Source organism: Adiantum capillus-veneris, chromosome 9 (assembly GCF_014529385.1).
Source record: "Adiantum capillus-veneris isolate H3 chromosome 9, ASM1452938v2, whole genome shotgun sequence".
Taxonomy (NCBI): domain Eukaryota; kingdom Viridiplantae; phylum Streptophyta; class Polypodiopsida; order Polypodiales; family Pteridaceae; genus Adiantum; species Adiantum capillus-veneris.
This window is the reverse complement of record NC_140939.1, coordinates 115,083,003-115,102,464: the sequence shown is the minus strand read 5'-3', so window position 1 is coordinate 115,102,464 and position 19,462 is coordinate 115,083,003.

The window sequence follows — 19,462 nt, the reverse complement described above, 5'->3', positions numbered from 1 at the left end:
TTGTTTGCAAGTTGCAAGGTCCCTGTCACCTCAGCTATGTGGCTTCTAGATTGCTTCATCCTGCTCAATACCAAAGAGACCAATCTTGTTGCTTATTGAAGAGGTCAAAGCCATATATCGAGACACCAATCAAACCGGCAATCAAGAAACCTCCTACTATGAGGATGTTCAATGAAGAAGAACTCCATGATGTGGTCCAGACCCAAATCAATGAGCTTCTAGACACGAAGAAGCCATGACCCCAACTTTTTTTTTTTTGGAGAGATTGTCACTTGAGAGTAAATAATAGAATGATGCAATGTCGCCCAATCACAAAGAGTTTGTATACGTCTAAAGAGTGTGTTGTGTGATTGCATCAAGCAAAGATATCTTGTGTGCCCTTCCGAGTTTGATGAGTCATATTTTAAAAGGTGACCTTTGTGGGCTTTAGGTATTAAGGAAGATTTGTTGATAGTAGCCCAAACACATGGTGTTGGGTTGCAACTTGAGTGGAGCACCAAGGATATTTCTAAGGAGAACTTAATATGGTTTCTACTAACTTACCCCTTGGACAACTAGAACTCGTTCATAGGCTAATACTAGCAGTTACCCCCTCTTCTAGTATTTGTGCTGCGGATGGGTAGATGAGGCATTGATTGTATTGCATTTTTTGAAGTTAAAGATGTGGATTCAGTGCAAAGCATCTTGCACAATGGGATGCAAGGAGGATCACTTCTAAAAGAGACTCTTCTTTTATGTTGAAAGGGTTGAGGTTGCAAGAATCTTGTGATAGATTTAGCTGGCATTAGTGGCCATTGAGGTTGAACTCTCCTCATTTCCCACCTTTTCATCGGATTTCTCAACATTCTCTCCATCTTGTCCTTTGTTTTCAGCATCATCTCTAACAAAGACATCGATATCACCCTTAGCCCTACCCTTATATCATCTCCATGCTCGTCGGGACCTCCCCTCACACCATTTATCATATGTAAAACTACTATGTCACATGTGTTCAAGGGGTATTATGAAAATCCCTAATCTATGATTATTCCAAGATTATAAAAATCCCTTTTTTATTGTATTTGTTTTTTTTGAAGTTCCTTAAATAATACCCCTCTATAAATAGAAATGAGACATGCAAATTAAGATTATCTTTCAGTTCAACCCATGTGACAGGTACATGTATTTTATGTGACCTCCTCAAGGGTGTTGACAATGTAGACAAACCAAAACAAACATTGGAAAATTCACATCTAGATGTGGTCCATGCGAGAAGATACTACTCATCTATGCAAACCTTTGTTAACATAGTTACAAAGACATGACATGTAGGTTTGGCCTTTTCCCTTGATGTTAGCTATAGCTGAGCACTATTCTTCAGTCAGGAGGTAGCCACTAGAATTAGCATATATACTAATTTTTTTTATCAATCATTAAACTATTATCTTCTCCTCTTATCCCATTCCAGTCTTGTGGAATATGTTTGAGTTGAGTTCAGTGCCTGCGCCTGACTTGCAAGGCTAGTTTTTGAAGGCTTGGGTGCCCTTTAGAGGAACTCTTACCTTTCAAAGAAAAGCAAAAACATTGTTGCCCTTTGAAAGATTTAGGCCAACTAGCAAGAATAAGATTTTGAGAAATCCTTAAATAGCCCTTGAAATTTTAGCTAAAAGATTGCTTGATGAAGGGTAGGTTAAAATTTACCCTTAGAATGAATGATTGCTTGATGAATTAATGAAGGGTAAGTTAAAATTTACTGAATTGGGTCATCCTTCGAAAAGAAAAAAAAAAGAGCTTTGATTTTGATGATTGATGTTAGCCTTGACACAAGAAGATTTATAAATTTTCTCATGTAGGAAAAGGGAGCCTTTTTCAATGTTTTTCATACAATGCATAAATAATAACACGAGCTTCTGTTCGGGAGGTACGGCATACCTAGCTAGGTACGATTGGGGGCCCGATCCCTTGCCCCCAATACCTGGCTAGGTATGTCGTGCCTCCCCCCCTATCCCCAATACTTAGCTAGGTATGTCGTGCCTCCCGGCCCCCAATACCTAGCTAGGTATGTTGTGCCTCCCGAACAAAAGCTCATGATGTGGGAATTATTGTGAGAATCTGTCCAAAACTTCTTGTGTGCATGAGGATTGTTTAATTTGTTCTTCTTCTTATATGGAAGATCAATCCTCGTATTATGGTTAGTGGTAATGTACGTGCAATCATTGTTGGCAGCAAGCTAATATAGAATGGAAAGTCTAGTAACGCTCCTCTTTGTTTATTACTGGATGATATACGTGCCTACCTTGATGCTTCGCGGTTGCAGGAAATCATCAGCATATCCATGGCCAAACAACGCAAATGCTTCACAAGAGAAACCCACGCCCTCTCACACACGTGCTAAAAATCCCTTCCATTTCGATTCTTTGCAGTTGCCGGAATCTCTTCCTGTTTTTACGAAGACGATATGTGCCGATTCAGATGATCAGATCAAAATAAAGTCTTGGAAGTAAATCCGTGCGCGCGCGCGCGCGCGAGAGAGAGAGAGAGAGAGAGAGAGAGAGAGAGAGAGAGAGAGAGAGATATGCTAAATTCATTTAAACTAAATGCATAAGATAAAAGCAACAAATGAGTGCTTTCCTTTGGCTCGACATTAAGCGCGTGTCGTAGATCTTGTCGCAAAGGTTTTGTAAACCCGGGCACAAAAAATATCCGACTTTATTTTTTCTCGCCCCGATATCTTTGCACGTCAAAACTCCATGGAAACATCTACATTTTACAGGTCACGTGCGCAGACCATGTGGCTAGGCCACACTCATATCCCCAAGTTGTGGATTCAAACCTTCGAGGTGGGAGCGGAGCGAAAACTCAAGTACCCAAGTTTACATTTTTCTCGAGTTTACTTTGTCCACGGAAACCCGAGATCCACGGTGCTCAATTATCCCACCGTAGATCCCATCTCCTCTCATGCCCGTGTGAGATGGCGGGGGGGGAGGGGGAGGGGGATGCACTAGTAATTGTAAAGGATGTCATCTGCTTGCATCAAATGCCCATTTTTCACTCCTATATTGGGTACATGTGCTTGTAAGGAGAGGGGTGTATTTTTTAAAACATAATCGACTGCAAATCTAGCATGTGACATTGCATCCATCCAAAACTACATTGACGCAAAATTTACTACCATTTAAGACGAATGGGCCATCCAATGATGTGAACCGATCCTTGTAAAACAAGTTGTTGATAATCCTTACTTTTAATGGACGTTCAAGCTCACCATTGCTGTGCCTCCATGGATGAGGAGATGGATAGAGCTGAGCCACACACCCACCTTAAGGACCATTAATGGACGTTTCTTGTTGTTAAACATTGATTTATCATATAGTTGATCTTACTCACATTCTCAAATTTTTATCCTCTGATATAACCTCTCTATAACTAGCAAAAAGTTAAAAGGTATTCCTAATGGCTTAAAAGAAATTAAAGGGTATTCTTAATCCAAAGATTCCCTCAACAACAAAAACATTGTGCTAGTCTATATCATGTAGCAAAGGGCAATGATAAAGCACGTAGATTTGCAACATTATCAGTTGGACATGAGAAGGGAGGATACAACATTGTGTTTGTGTGTGTGTGAGAGAGAAAAGATACTTTTTGAAAAAAAAAACGTTTAAAAAAAAAAAAAAAGAGAAGAGAAACACAAATATACTAATATGAAAAAGATATCTCTTTCTATGGACACAAAGGTCTGTTGATTTTCACCTTCATCTTTCTTTTCCTAAGCCCACCCTTCACTTCACTTAGGCACTTAATATGTTTTGAAAGACTTTTTAATTTTGTGAGATTGAGGAGAGCTAGATAGATAGAAATCTATACACTTATATGGAACTAATGTGATTGCTATCGTGTTGTAAAGGAGCTACAAAACTTTGTGGAGTATTGTTTTTTTAATTTATTATAGCAAAACTCAATGGGAGTGAATTATATTGATCATCCCAATACTTTGTGGAGTATTGTTAATCCATACACCTCTGGAGGAAGAAGATGACACTTTCATCTACCCTTAAAAGGTGCAAAAGCATCCAGCAAAAAACGTTTTACTCTACTTTGAGCAACGTTAATAGGATAGGTGCTCCCAATTTTGAGTTTGCGACTTGTTAGAGGGTATCTAGTGAGATACCTTGAAACGCAAAAGAAAAGGGTGGACTATATTACATCAAGGAATAAAAAGTATTTTTTTATACGTGTTTTCTTTTGATGCGTGCAAGATATTAGTGGTGGCGTACTTAAATGATCGCATTGTAGCGTTTAGCACATAGTCTCTCTCTTGCGCTATGATGAGTTGACGATGCATCATTTCACACTCTCTCTCTCTCTCTCTCTCTCCCCATAGCCAGAGGATATTTGCAAGCAGTTCAACAAGGCTCTCCCCAACAAGCAGTGTCTAGAAATCTCTGCATGAATTTGCTCACCCCTTTCAGCAGCCTTCAAATCCCCACATGCCTTCAAAATGGAAGTGAAAGTACCATCGATGCCATAGAGCAGCTATTACAGCAGGTCAAGATGGAAAAGCTGCTAGAGAGAAACGAAACACCCTGGACAACAGAGATTTTTCAGTAGGGCTCACGATGGCCTTGTGGGGGAGAGAAAAACAGGTTTTTTCTTCCTGTGTATCGACCCGACAGACACAAGCGAGCTTGCCTTGCAGCTGTGTGGTTTGCACGCACGCGCGCGAGAGAGAGAGAGAGAGAGAGAGAGAGAGAGAGAGAGAGAGAGAGAGAGAGAGTTGGGGGCCGGGGGGACAGGAGCGGCGGGCTGGGCAGCTCTGCAGGAGGGAGAACTGGCATGGGTACTAGGCAAGTGCACTAGGCGAGGAGGACGACGTGTCCGTGTAGAAAGTGGCAAAGGTGGAGGTCATGGAGTGGGAATCCACTGTTTGAAGCTCGCCATGTCCGTGCGGTGCTAGAACCACCTGAATGGGAAGAGATAGAGGGTGGATCGCACAGAGCGGTAAGACTGTGGAGGCACCAGAGAGAGAGAGAGAGAGAGAGAGAGAGAGAGAGAGAGAGAGAGAGAGAGAGAGAAACTGTTGGAGCAGATCGGGGACGAAGACAGTGAGACAGGGAGTCATGGCACGAAAAGCGGTGGTGGGAGAGAGAGAGAGAGAGAGAGAGAGTGCAAGGGTATGAAGCAAGCTTAGGCTGCGCGGCGAGCAAGAGGAAAGCACGCGAGGAGCAACGAGAGGTGGCCATGGCTAAGGAGCAGGGGCGGGCTCTGTAGATACGGGCAGGGGCACGGAGTCTTCTTTTACCTTCAAGTTAGGAGTTTCAGTCAAATTCGAAAGGGATCTCTTGGACAAATTAATTCATTTTGGAAGAATTGAGCGTTTTGCTCTACTTTGAGCAACGTTACTAGTATGATTTGTTGTGAGAAGCCATGCATTAAAAAATTGATGAAGTAGATTCACAGTTATTTCCATTCCCAGTAACATTAATAGCCAATATCCTCCAAATAGTGCATAGTCTTTTGTATTGCTTAGGAACACACATAAATAGATTGGCTAATGAAGTAGCCGCAATAATTTTTATCATAAAACTTGGCAAGTATGAAATGGATCCATGTCATAAAGTGCAAGCTTTTAACTAGTGTATACGTCTTGTGGAAGCTCAATAAATCACACTACACTAATGATAATTCTACACATGGGAAGTGGGCTCAGTGGATCGACCATCAAAAAGTTAGCATGCCATGTACGTACAAGGGAGGGGGGTTTTACAAAAGGCTAAATAAGAGTATCAGTTAGAGGTCCCTCGTAAGTTTCTTTTTTATACTTATAAGTTGGAGGAGGGAGAGGGAGAGAGAGAAAGATGTGCATTGGAAGGAAGGAAATATATATTCTCTAAATGAAGTCTATCAATAACATACATCTCCATTGGCATATAGAGATTGAGAATCTCATAAGTCAATTAACATAAAGATGTATGTATCTTTATCTCTATATCAATTGGAGATGTATGTGTCAATTGGAGATGTATGTGTCCCTTGCAATGTCAATTGAACGTTACTCATTGACATTACAAGTCCTAGACCCTTTTCACATACTAGTATGTGACCCGCGCATTGCTGTGGCCTTGAGATTAACTTCCTTGAGATTGAGATCTTCTCAGGTGCTAATTAACTTCCTTGAGATTGAGATCTTCTCACGCGCGCGCTTGCCTTGAGGAAGCTCTCCAACATCGTAGCCTTGTGTGCAGCAGCGCATGCACGGAAGGCAGGGCAATCCATTAAACGTAGCCATCAACTCAACGCTTAACCCAATTTTTTTGAAAAAGCAAACCCCTCCAGCATGCGACATGTGGTAGGGCTCTTTGAGCTTGAAAATCTCAAGCTACATAATAGAAGTATAGAAATCAACTCAGGTTCAGAAGTACCTACATGTTGTCAGTGGAGACTACCCAATGAATACTTCTTGATTTTTTTCAATTGGGGTTAATTGGGGCTTAAGGAGAATCTGATCAAGGTATATTGACATAAACCAATCCTTTAAAAAACATGAAAGAGAGTTTTATTACATAACAAATTTAGCCATAAGGTGTTCAAAGATCCATACAAAACTGTTATATGTAAAATAGGGGTATAATCTATACTCTTTATAATGGAGCTTAAATTTTTCAAGGAAGGAGAGACCCTCCATGTGTTACTCACTCCTTCACTTAAGAGAAAACCTCTCTAAAATGCAAAAGGGAGAGTAACATTGTAAGAAACAACATGCATCTTTTCAGCTTTTGTCATAATGTACAATCAAAAGAACTTCTTTTTCTTTAGTAGTGCTTTAGTCATATAAAGTCAAAAGACTTTCTCCTTTACATAGAATAAATGTATTGGTTTAAATGCACATAACAAAAAGGAGATAAATTTAGTGGAAATTTTATTATTTAATGAAAATTTAATTTTTGAAGATATATTTGGTTTTTTTTTTCAAGAGCTTTTTTTCAAAACCAATATTGATACAAGAAAAAATTACCAAAATATCCCTCTAATTTGTGGAAATTCCCACAATACCCTTTAAATTTCAAAAATTCCCAATGTACCCCTCATATTCTGTCATAAATTCCCAAAATGCCCTTCAAATTCTCCAAAATTCCCAAAATACCCCTGGTTGTGAGAGTAAATTTATCCAAAGATAAAAAAATTTGTAGCTTTTTATAAGAAGACTGATTGTCTATCAATACAAGATACTAAAACTAAAATGTGAGCTGGCTATGTAGGCTTTGGATATGAATTGCTTCATTATTTTTAGACATAATTGTCTTTTTCCAGGAGGTAATTTGTGACAAATTACATGCTAAGCACTAAACAACGGATCTCCATTGTCAAAAAAGCATAAAGGTTAGGAAATCGTGAACAATCCAACTAAAATAGATTACAAGGCTATTTTGGGAATTTTTGAAATTTGAGAGGTATTTTGGGAATTTCCACAAATTAGAGGGGTATTTTGGTAATTTTCCCTATATTTTTAAAAAAGTTTTTGTTTCCTTAAAGACATTGAAAAAGAAAAACAGCTCGTGTGGTGTAGACTTGGGATAGTTTCACTTTGAGAAAATACATGCAAGTAAAGGAGTAGTTATCCATGTTATTGACTATGAGAGAGAGAGAGAGAGAGAGAGAGAGAGAGAGATTTTTCTTTCGAGCTCATAGGGCTCCGTCTCACCAAGGACACCCTTCAAGCCCTTCAATTTTCAGGGGGGGGGGGGGGGGGGGGGGGTTCACTTAATATTTATGCGACTATCACGTGAGTACAACAGAAGGGGTTATTATTTTTTTTTTCTCACATTTTCACATACGAAAAGGTACCATAAAATGTAATCGAAAAAAAAAATTACAGACTGAATTATTTGTAAAAAATTCACAAATAAAAAGTTTTAAAATAGTCCTTGAACGCACGTGATATACAAAATTTATATTTAGTGACACCAAGCCAAATTTCCAAGATAATATGGTTTTCTTAGAGTAATAGTGTATTTTCAAAAGGGTAGCTAACATTTTTCACCCATAGAAAATAAATAAAATTCCCAACAAAAATCGACCCTCACATTGGCACCCCAAATAGGGAGAGAGATTGCGCAGTTAACGTACCTTTTACTAGTTCTTGGATATTTTGTCCTTTTTGTTTTTAAAAGTTAAACCATGGAAAATGCTTAAAAGTCAATGAATTCTATAAATTTTGATAGGAAAAGGTGCCTATCAAAAATCAACCCCCCCCCCCCCCCCACACACACACACACACAGAGAAAAATGTTTTAGGGTCGAACAAATGATGCAGCAAGGAGAAGGGAGAAGAGGAGAAAGAGAGAATAAAATATTTAAGGGTGTAAGAATAATCTAAAAAGACACTAAAGTTACACAATAAGTCTTTAACACTTAAATATCTATGGAATGGAAGGAGAGAGAGAGAGAGAGAGAGAGAGAGAGAGAGAGAGGAAGAAGAAGAAGAATGATAAAAAATTTAATTCCATAGGAACAATCCCAGAAGATATATATGGCAACTTGGGTGAGAATAAAGTTATTTTTGTTTCATCTTCTAACTCTCTCTCTCTCTCTCTCTCTCTCTCTCTCTCTCTCTCTCTCTCTCTTTCTCTCTCTCTCTCACGTGCACGCACGTGCTCACACACACACACACGTCTTGAAAAAAGAAGAATTTAAAATGTTGTAGGAGTGATCCAATGAGATCTCAAAGATCTATTCAATGGTCTCAAGTTCCAGACCTTAGAGAGAGAGAGAGAGAGAGAGAGAGAGAGAGAGAGAGAGAGAGAGAGAGAGGTCTATACTTTTCTTTAGAGAGATTGAAGAAAAGGAGTTTGCTCATCCTTTTCATGCATTGGCTTGAGGTCATCACTTTAACCGTAGTGCCATTTTTTCAACTACTTTACCACGATGACAAGTCATATGTGTATGCACACATGAGCTCCATGCAAACTGCTATCCATCTAAGACGTGTGTGTGTGTGTGTAGCTGTTTAAATCTTAATTAATAAGACATAATTGAACTTTTACATTCAAAAGACAACTGACCAAGGAACAATGAATTGATTTGTACAAAAATAACTTAGTATTAGAATTATCTAAGTACAATGATTGTAAGAAAGAGGTCCTCTTTCAGTGGGGTTGGTAGTAAAAAAACTTCCCCGTTCTTCAGTGGGTATTTCATAATAGTAATGGTGCTTGCCAAAGAAAAGAAACCCTCCAAGATAAGATAGAGTCCTTACCTGCATCCATCCAAACAAGACAACAATTCAATTAGCTTTGGATGTGTTTTATAGGTATCAATGGATCATATCAGTTGTTATCCATGTACATCTTACAAAATTTAATTACTTTAGGCAAGCTAGGTCTTTTATTAGAATTTGTATGTTTAGCAATCTTTATCTATTTCTTCCAAAATGAGTGGTACAATCTACCTTCTAATCTGAGTGGTGAAGTCCACCAAAAAGAAACCTTACTATAATGAAGTTTACTTGTTTAGCCATAGCTCGGTAGCTATGCATAAGCCCACAGTATCAACCATATACTTACCAATCAAATATGGTATAAAAAAAACTCCATTTTTACCAAGTGGAGCCTCATGTCACGAGCCATAGCCCAGTATTTATGCCAAAGCTGAGAGTATCAACCATATACTTACCTTCAAACTCCCAAGAATTACGTCATTAGCATCCCATAAAGTACGGTAATGTTCGGCCCTATTTGGGTTAAGATACCTTCATGATTCCATAGCCATGGGTACTAGATGGGCTAAAAAAACCTCAACACTTTCTCCTCATATGAAATCATGAGGGAAACTGCTTTACACAAGTTCAAGTGTGGCCATAGTTTACCAAAGAAAGCACAAAAAGTATCTGTGTAAGTGTTCGACAGAGATCATCACCAAAAAACAAGGTTTCAATACCCACGGTTCCTTTTATATCAATTGTACTTATAGCTTCATGCCAAATCCGAATGCATTAGCCATATACTTACCTTCAGAATCCCAGGTTATTATCATTACATAAAGAATTGTATTATCCGGCTATTCTAAACCTGCAACGTCCTGTAGCGGTTAAAACAGAGCCAAAAAAGTTACAGGATTGTAGTGTCTAGCCGAAAAACCAGTTAAAATAGCGACAGAACCATTCAACACATTGGTTTTCTCCATATCCTGCAACGGCTAGAGTAAAAGCCAAGTGACCAGTAGGTCATCACAAGAAATGTTGCTTCCAAACGAACCAGTTTTCCGCCAAGCAATATCTTGATGTAGCAGATGTTAAGAACGACCATTAAGCCAAGCCACCCATCATGCTTCCATCCACATACACCTATACACACATACATCTTGCCCCATATAAACAACTACTAATTTATGCAGAGGTGAAGTACTTCGGCTTCTATTTACAGAGCCATTTTCAACAAACTGTAGCAAGACCCGACTATTTATGCAGATTTTACTTTCAATTAGAAAAACACCGACTGTTGTTTTTTTTATGCAAAAGCATGTATATGGTATTTTCCTGCAAATGGATTTACATAAAACCCATTCATAAGATCATATGTAGTAATGAGTTCAACTATTCATAGTTTCTTTCTACACAAAGCAACAGAACAACCATTAACCACCAATATATGCCATAGTATTACATCTATTCCTTACTATTGACCAGCCCAAGAGGTGCCAGTCAATCCCATTATGTAAAGCCAGACAGCCCTCGACAGTAAACCATAGAGGCGTCCTAACCAGTCCAAGGTTAGAGGCAACATATATGGTGGATAAACCATACATTGTTAGTTTATAACAGGCGGGGTACCATGCCCAAGGTTACCATATCAAGCATTTTGATATAATATCAACAAAAAGATTCGTTTGCAAACACACACATTTAGTTTTTCAGAGGAAGCAAACGAGAGCTTAGGTAGACCACAGTACCTGAGAAGTTTGAGCTGCCAGCTCCATAGCTTTAGGAAGTTCAAGAAGTAACGACACAGAGCGGAATAACAACAACCAGAAAATTAATCTCAAGCTAAGTGAGGGCTAAGGAGTGCCCTCACCTTAGTATTTATAGGTTGGTTTGCATGCATCCTGAGCGCCCGAAGTGAAAGAGCATAGCCACCCATTGCTCTGTGAGCTCCTCAGGAGTCAGTGGATATCATTGCCTAGGGAGAGAGCGCCGGTTCATGGTCCGAGGGTGGAAGGGGCCGCCTTCCCTTTGTGATGATCGCTGAGGATTTCCACTCTTTTTTTATTTTTTTGAAAAGCCCTTATGTTTTTTGTACTAGGACATTGTTCCATATCAAAAGTCGGTGGCACAGTGAGATAATGAGGGCCCTATCTTGCCAATGGGGGGGGGGGGGGGGGGGGGGGGAATTTTTGTTGAGTCCAGTAGGTATTTTCCAGTATTTTAGTGTGTGTGTGGGGGGTTGTTTTTTTGGGAAAAAACCATATAGGAAGAGGAAAAAATTAACTCCATAGTAGTACCATAGTGTGTGTGTGTGTGTGTGTGTGTGTGAGAGAGAGAGAGAGAGAGAGAGAGAGAGAGAGAGGGTTTTTTTTTTTTTTTTTTTTGGGGGGGGGGGGGGGGGCACGAAGGGAGCATAAAAGTTTTGAATGTCATAGTTATTGTACTATAACAACAACAAGAGGCTTCAAGACCTATGTGACAAGTCTTCGATATAAGTATATATATATATATATATATGCACGCACACACACACACACACACACAAATACACATATATACATGTATGTGTATGTGTGTATACTCAAGTAGGGTATGATACCCATATTATCAAATTTTCAAGGAACCTAATGTGTACACAAAAATAGGTTGTCCTACATTGCCTCAATGTCCAATCACACATTTAACAGAGCAACAATTAAGCCAAATGGTTGGTATAGTATAGATTGTGCGCAAGGAAATAGGCTCAAGCTGGTTGAATACAATTTGCTCTCACAAAGAGGAATATGGTTTTGTAATTAGAGGATAAAGATAGATAGAGATCAATGGCATGCATGATTTTATACCCCGTCCTTCAGTTTAGTATAATGGCCAAAACTCCTACAAAAATAAACAATTGAACAACCTTACTTTGCTTTCATTTCTATCACATTTTAGAGATGCAAATGATGTGGAAGTGTACATGAACAAATAGTGTGCACTTTATCCTACTAAGATTCTTATGTATTGTTGTGATTAGGTGATGACGTAAACCATTACCATGCTTGTGAACATAGATAGAGATCCAAGAGAAGCATTTAGAGAGTAGCATAGATGTAATCACATTCTTAATATTAAAAGAACGTCATCTCATCTCTTTGAAACTTGAAGCTTTTCTGGTACATTGGAAACTATGAGCCCTTATATTTTCACAACTCTACTCTTAGACATGAAAAGTTTTATAATTATACACTGTAGCAATTATGGGCCTTCATCTTTAAAAACTTGCTGGCTTACCCAATTTGTACTTCTCAAATTGGTAGCACTTTTGTCAACTCTAGGTAGACCAAAGGGAAAGATGGTCTTCTTGCCATATAAGAAGTTATGATGTACACTTCTACCATGTCTTGCTCATAAGAAAGATGCAAGGATAGAAGTACGTAAGAGAGTGGAGTAGAGACATTGAATTCAATTGTGTTCCTATTGTTGAAACCAATTCTAGAACCCACTCCATTTTATAAAAAAAACTTTATTGTTACATTGATTTAAGACGGCTTTCATCTCTTCACACCATGCTAACTTACCTAATCTGTATAATCAACATTGGTAGCACTGCTAAACCAAGATACACTAGAAGGAGGAGACTCTTTCTCTCTCTCTCTCTCTCTCTCTCTCTCTCTCTCTCTCTCTCTCTCTACCAAAATAGAAGTAGAGCACTCCTAAGTTTTTTGAACAAGGATTAGCACCTTATGAAAAACAATGTCTATGAGAAGCTCCCAAGCTTGGTATCAAAGAATGCTTTGTAGAATCTTACATATATTTATGTTTGTTAGAATCTTCAAGAGGTTGTGTAATGCATTACTTTTAGAAATGCAATAGAATATACATGTAGGAATAGAGTATTGATAGCGATGTTTCTTTGGCCGCAGCAACGCGCGGGTCACATACTAGTAAGCATAAGAAGGGGGACATAGTTATATATTTTGTCGTAGCTAGGGATTTTTCCAGGACTCTTTGCTCACATGTGGCATGTCTGGTTCTATAAGGAGTGAATCCATTGGGGAGGTGGGCCCATTGCACAACCTTGACACTTAAACTTTGTAACGAACATGGTCTTTATCTTAAAAGAATTACATTCCTATGATGGTTTTGTCACTATAAAATGGTTGTGTCGCATTTAGAAAAGAGCTTGTTCCCGTGTACTCTAATCTACCCCAAGTTGTCTAGGCTATATACTGAGATCTTAGTGCTACATGTCCACCTTGTTTGAAAACTTTAGTGCATTCCAAAACCTTGGTTTTATATCTCATTTGTATAGCTGTGGTGATAAACTCATCAAACTTGCGAGGATATGCCCTAAACTTTCCATCTCAGTTTCCAACCCTAACTTGGCTAAAATTTATAAGTAGTAACAATATCAATGAAAAGAGTCATTATCCTATCTAGAGTGAGACACCACTCTCTAAAATTATGACTAGCAACACCCCACTCATTGTCGATGGATTTGGCATGTGCACTTTGTGATACCAAGTTTGACATGGTGAAAAATATGCTGCCTAGTAATAAAAGTCAGATACTCTAATGAAACAAGACATAGGAAAGGTTGCCTCGGCTTTCCATATACCCCATAACATCCAGTAGTTGCTCAAATAAGAGCCTTGAACCAACACAACTGCTACCTAGAGATGGTATGTGTGATCTACAAGTATGAAACATCTAGGGTTCTCCTCTCTCAATGCTAGGGTTACACCCTTATGAAGGCAATCAAATGCACCGGTCCACTTTTACCTTGAACATTGCTATGTACTTGTCAAAGAGAGTCCATGTTTTGCACATAAGCCTTGGTGTTCCACCAAAATTGCAACCAATTCCGTGGTATTTTGATGTCCAATAGAAAAACGACACCGTTGTAATAATTGACATGCACATTAATCCTAGAAAGACAACCACAAAATTTCAAGGAGCAAGATGATTATGCATGACATATAGAGAGATAAAAATCCCGAAAATTTATAGGATTCATCTTAGAAAATAAAATAAAATTCTTTTAGGTAATTTCTAAAAGAGCAAGGGTATTTTTGCACTTCGTCTAAAGTAAGTATCCCATAGGTTTTGCATAATAAGATCTCTTCAAGGAAGAAGACTAGATGCATAAGCATCACCCATAGAGTGAATTGACCTCTACTAGTCTCCCATCTCCTTCCACTAGCCAAGTTGGGTGTTACAATCACATGAAGGGTGAACGCATGATGTTTCACTGTTGCAGGTCAACTACACTATTGCGTGTCAACTACACGAATGACTTCGATAGGAAGAGACTGTATGCTCTTCACTTTTTGTGATTGAGCACTTGAAAGAACTTGGCCATATTTACTCATTTCGTTGAGTATGGGGTCATTCCACAACTACAACCACGATTGTATTCAAACCGAGTTGCATTGTCAAAACATTTGGGCCAGTGCTTTGACGTCGTTAGCATGCAAACAACAAGGAAGACGAGTGCCTCTATAGTTTTGCACGAGTCACACCGTTGAAAGGAAGAACTATCTCACTGATGAAACCACCTGGGTCATGTAGTAGTGAACTAGGGTGAACTAGGGAGCAGAGTAGATTTTGATCTAGTGCATAAACTAGAGTAGTGTACAACCACCATGCGCACATGGACATGTGTGACATGTAATGGCGCAATGGTAAGGCTTTTGCTTGGGAACCATGAGGTCTTGGGTTTAACCACATGCGATCACAAGAAGTTTTATAGACGACTTCCCTTTTGGGAAGGAGGTCCTCTTTCCCCAGTTTTGCCCATAGTGTTCAACATTATAAGCTTCTGTAGGCTTGGGACCGCACACCTAGGTAGGTGTGGTTGGGGGTAGGGGGTTGCCGGCCCCCCTTGCCCCCCCAACCGCACCTAGCTAGGTGTGCGATGCTCGCCCGCAGAACCTACTGTTACCTCATGATGTTGTCGTAATTCACAATGTGGGAATAATTGTGGGAAGCTATCAAAAGCTCCTTGTGGATGCAAAGGGGGTGAATTCGTAGATTTTTGGTGGCAAACTAGGGGGCTGGTGAAGGTGATTTGGACGTACTGTGGGTGAACTAGGTGGTGATTTAATGGTAAACTAGGGGGGCCATTTAATGAGAATTGGACGGTGAAGAAAACAAAAATATTTATGGGTAGATTGGATGACGTGGGCGAGAGGGCCATCACTAGCGCTGCTCCTGTTGGGCCATGTTGCTGCGATTGACCGTGCCTTGCCCTGCAAAGCTGCTCTACAGGGCCGGTAGCAGGCGGCTCGCTCTTGTCTTTTAGGTGCTCTGAGCTCTCCATGAGCCTCTGATGAGGCGTGTAGAAGCAAAAAGAAAAAAGGCAAGTCCATGAAGCGTGTGTACTTTCCTTTAGCGCGGTCAGTACAATAAATTCCGTACTGAGTAACAATCCAGTACAACAATGAGAGAGAGAGAGAGAGAGTATTTTCCTTCCATCACCATAGTGACTTACGAAATTGCCCATCACAATCACGGGACTACCAAACACTGCTCTTCAAAAAACTTTTTTCCAAAACCTTTGCAAACCTACATATGACAAATTTTAGAGGTAAATTGCCTAAATTCGAAGGTTTTCACAATGGATTACACTAACTTTTTTCTAAATCTTGTAGGTTTTCTCACCTGAAAATTTAAAATTTAGAGGTAAATCTCAAAATTTGTAGGTGGGATTACGCTAAACCAAGGTTTTTTCTTTGAGCGCTGCTAGCAAACCTAACTCAGCAAATTGACTATTCCTAAAGACTAAGGCTTACGTACACGATTTACACCTAGCACACTTGGTGATCAAATTTTTTGCAAAAATTCAGACCCAAAACACTACATCTTCCTCATCTTTTCTTAGAACACAATCAGAGTATGCTCCAAAGTGCGTGGAGCTAAATCCAAGTTTCAGAGACATAGGCCAATCATCTTTCTCTAACCGAAACGGGACCAAAACAAGTCTAAGAAAGATTTCAAAACTTTTATTCATGTCATTGGTGTGCATGCACAATCACTTAAGTTGCTATCTTGATCTTGTATAAGTGAGTTTGTTTGAGTATGGTGATCTTACTTTGCATCATCCTATTCCTTGCTTCTTGCAGCTCCTTTATCTGGTCTTTATCTTCATTTTCCACCTTCTGTTCCATCATCTTCACAGGGATAATCTGCATAAACTTAGATTCGCTGCACAACAACTGCTTACCCAAACCATTACCAAGTGTTTTGAAAACATCATGCAACAATTTGAACTTTCAACATCTGCTTCAAAGCTTTAATTGTAATCCCTAATATCTCTCTTCAGCATTGGGGTGGAAAACAACTAAGGTTTTCAGATAGTTTAAGTTTCTCTTATCTATCTCTTGCCCTTGGTGCCATCAATTTGCAAAGTTGACTAATTGGAGCCCAAAAATTGCAAATTTTGGGGCTCAGTTGCATCCTCATGAACTTGGAGGTTGCATCCTATCTACATTTTGCTATTTTCGTCTCAAGTCTTTGCTGAATAGTGAAGTGATTGCCACGATTGCTTGTAGTTTGGACCTAATGAGTTATTAGTAACATGTGAAATAATTGACCAATGGCTAAAATCAGCACAAACTCAACGGTCCACTTAGGGCTAAAACCCCTAAGCTACATCCATGTCCTCGTGGGGTCGATTCCTCGAGTATCGAAAATAGTATGCTAGTGCTTGGCTAGCTATGCTGCATCATCGATTGTGGCAATTTTCTAACGGTAATGTCATTGCCAAGGAAGAAAACCTAAGCTAGTGGGATCATTGACAGTGATCGCAATGATCTTCTAGATATATAGAGAGCCATATTCATCCATTTTAGAGTCACGCAAAAGTTGGGCATAAATCCTAGACTCTGGTAGTCAATTGGGATTCGGGAGAAGCCCTTAGCGCTACCATTGTACGTTCGGATTGAAATATAGTTTGCCTTGAGGAATTATACAATGTCAACACTATCAATTTACATCATTCCAAATATCTAATTTCGATCATAACATTATCACTAGACAACTTATTATTTGTTCTTTTAGTGTACCATTTCATTTTAATCTCAAAGTAGGGTAAGTAGGTTGGCACACATTTCTCTTTAACCAGAATCAAAGAAGATGCTTTGTGTGACTGCGTGGCAGATGGCGAAGAGCGGATGGTTGAGTCACCGATGAGAGCGAGGCCAGTCAGTCGAAGAGAGAGAGAGAGAGAGAGAGAGAGAGAGAGAGAAGGGTTTGCAGAGGGTTGCAACCCTATCGTGGTTTTCCTGTAGGTGCATGGGATAGCGAGTGACAGCCACCCCCGTCTACGCCCGAGCCTGGTGAGTGCAGTGAGCCTCGTCTGGCAGTTTACGTCGATCCCGAGAGTGAGAAGAGAAGGCAGAAGTGCATGTGTTCACGAGAACCTCAAGGAGGTGAGCGTAGAAGACGAGCGCAGCAAGCACTCCTCCTTGAGGTTGAGGCTCGATGCGAGAAGGGATAGAGACGAGGTGGCCCATGAATGCAGAGCAGGGCGACCAAGGAAACGTGGGCCCCTAGGGAGAAGGCATGGTTGCAAAGGAACGGCTATGTGATAGGAGCAAGACTGCAAACATTGCATGGGAACGAAAGATGTAACTACTTTTGCTTTACGATGGAGAGTGGATTGAGTATCTTGTGTAGATTCCATATAAAGAATTAAAACTTGACCCAGGGTAAGTAGGCTAAAACTCTCATCTAGGTTAGTGCAAAATTTAACTTATGGCCATTTTGAGTCAAATATTGTGAAAGGCTAGATTACCATAGATTTGAAGATTAGGGCAAGGTCAAAGAAGGAATTTAGACTCATTTGTGTCTCTCTATGATTTTCTAAGTTGTGTGCACCACTTGATTGGGGAAAATACATACAGTCTCGAAGAGCCAAAAAATTGTAATTTTTGGGGCTCTTCATAATGGGAGTTAGAAACAAACATCATTGTATCCATAAGGTTTGTGGGTACTATTCCCAAGGGAAACAACATAGAATTCCAATTTAATCCCCAATAAAACTAATAAAAAAGAGCTTTGAGAGAGTGCACAATGTCCCTGATTGATAAAAACTGATTAGATTGGTGGTATCAATGTGTTTTAGGTGGATTTTATGATTGCTATTTTGTTGCAAGAACCCTATTCACCATTTGAAATAACAAGTACCAAAGATCACCCTCTTTTGGACTAGTCCCAAAAAAACCCAAAAATCAACCTCTTCACAATGTTTTTTCACAAGATTTTTATACTCATGCCTTTTACAAGTTGTGTGTTGTAATTTGGACCTATAAAACGCCAAAATAACCTTAAAATATTACAAAAGGAATCTCTAGAGTGAAAAATTGAAGTTTGGATTTCAATATAAGCACAAAGTTGATGAACCACCATGCAAAAAGCTTGCGCTTGATCGTTACAAGAACTCGATAGGGTCAAACTCTACCAGTCTTTGGAGCCACAAAAACTGCAACTTCTGGGCACTTGATGATCTTCTCATGCATTTGGTATGTGAAATATGCTTGCTAATTGGGCTCTCTCTCTATCTTCCACCTTGAATGTATACTTATGTTTTTTGTAGCCTTATCCGCCACTTTGTAATCTTGGGGCTTCATGTCATCTCTGGTGGCACCCAAGGTAGCAAGGTCTTCGTAGTAAGGATACCAAATGGTTTATCCCATAGATAAAACTAAAATTTCTCACTACAAAGATGTGTGCAAGCATCATTAGCTCAGCTTTTAGTATATTCCCTTTTGAGTAATATTTGTTACCTTGCTAGCAAAGGATACTAGATTCATTTAGCTCCTAGGAAAAACTTCTTGTAAAAATATGGCTTCTATTATCTCTATGCAAACACTTGTATTCATGAAGAAAGTATAATGTCAACAAGGTGGCATCAATGTTGGAAGCTCAAACAAGACGAATAATCTTAAATCATCGAATCGTGAAAATAATCAAATATTGTTCTAAATCACATCAAATCATATAAAATCTACTTGCTTCGTTAGCTTTTGTAGTGGATGCTATGACCCAAAAGGTAAATGGATAAACCTTGCCATTCTAGCCTTAGCTGGGTCCACCTCGATTTCTCTTTGTGAGATTTTATGGCCAAGTAAAATGACCTCTTCTTCCCCAATGTGGAACTTGTTTGAGGTGCATTGCATGCTCACGCTATCCAATTTTTGTAAACCTTCTTCTACACCATGTGGATGTAGAGAGCTAGGCCTGGATATACATAAATTCTTGGAGCACATAAGTCATGAACCATTGGAGGGTGGGGTGCCACAT